The 1,407-nt window shown below is 34.5% G+C and overlaps 1 long non-coding RNA gene across 1 annotated transcript; it reads left to right on the top strand.

Annotated features, from left to right (window-relative positions):
• Nucleotides 1-1,115: 1,115 nt before the first annotated feature.
• LOC109590316 (uncharacterized) lies at nt 1,116-1,348 on the top strand. The gene is made up of 2 exons (XR_002189258.1): nt 1,116-1,188; nt 1,237-1,348. It is a non-coding gene; the product is annotated as an uncharacterized LOC109590316 (long non-coding RNA).
• Nucleotides 1,349-1,407: the final 59 nt, after the last annotated feature.

Here is a 1,407-nt window from a genome sequence, read left to right as displayed (position 1 = left end):
AGGAGCTACTGGTTATGAGGTCTACTATCAACTGTCTAGTACTACTCCTGTTAGTGTAGGCACTACTGCTTCAACAACAATCAATATAACATCAGGATTATTTCGAGGGATTACATACACTTTTTATGTAGTATCTTATGAATCAGCTTCACTACCTAGCACAAATGCTTCAGTTACATTAACAATTAGTAAGTTATCATATTAATAAATATGTCAGTAATTGTTTGCTTTAGGTGATCCTATTGTTACTGATTTTATAGCTACATTAATTACAAGTACTGTCGTTACATTAACATGGAGTCCACCAACTGCTGTAGTACCAATTAGTTATAATATTAATAGGAGATGTAGGAGAGTATGTGAATCATCATTCACTAGCAATAGTACAACATTAGTTTCATCACCACATACTTCAACTGGTATACCTCCTTACAGTCAATGTACCTTTGATCTTATTGGAGTATATGACATTACAGCTGATTTGACTACAGATTATTCAGCTGAAACACTTTCAACTGGTAATTAAGATAATGACTCATAGTTATTTTCTTTTTATTACTAATCTAGCCCCTACTGCACCAGTGGGTGATATTATATTCTCATCAGTAGAGTCAGTGTTAATGACTGTCTCATGGGATGAAGTACCTTGCAATGGAAGGAATGGACCAATCACTGGATACTACCTCACATACACTAACATCACTTCAAACACTAGTTATACTGTTAATATCACTGGAAGAGACAACAGAATGTATAATCTCACAGGATTAATACCATATACTAACTATACTGTGAGTATAATACCTTATAATTATAATATGAATGGACCAGCTAGGCAAGAAATACAATTAACTCCTGAATCAAGTAAGTTAATGAGATATTGATCAGTTTAACATGATCTTAACACAGTTCCTGGTGTGATAACTGATCTAAGGCATGCAAGGACACCAACTAGAATAAATATAGTATGGAATCCTCCTTCAATGCCTAATGGCATCATTACAGTATATGAGATAAGATATAGAGAGTCTACCAGTACTGGTCCATACAATATAACTAACACTACTAACACTCTATACACTATAGTAGGATTGATACCTAATACTAGTTATATTATTAGAGTGAGAGCATATACTAGTATTGGACCAGGAGAATGGACTGATAGAGAATATGCTACTGTTCAAATACGTAGGTGATTGAATTTTATACTTTTATTTTTAATATTTCCTATATTAGCCGTCATTCAAACCTTCTCTATAACAAAGCTTAGTTCTACAGCAGTGAGGGCTGAATGGGGTTCAGTTCCTGGAGCTAGTCATTATACTGTCTATTATGAGTCAACCAGTAGCTCCTCAACGAAAGAAGAGACAAGTAGAGACAGGAATGAGAGTATTTCCAGGTGACACT

This window comes from Amphimedon queenslandica, unplaced genomic scaffold (assembly GCF_000090795.2).
Source record: "Amphimedon queenslandica unplaced genomic scaffold, v1.1 AMPQUscaffold_10223, whole genome shotgun sequence".
NCBI classification, from domain to species: domain Eukaryota; kingdom Metazoa; phylum Porifera; class Demospongiae; order Haplosclerida; family Niphatidae; genus Amphimedon; species Amphimedon queenslandica.
Note: the sequence above shows the minus strand (reverse complement) of the source record. Positions and strands in the feature narration are given on the sequence as shown.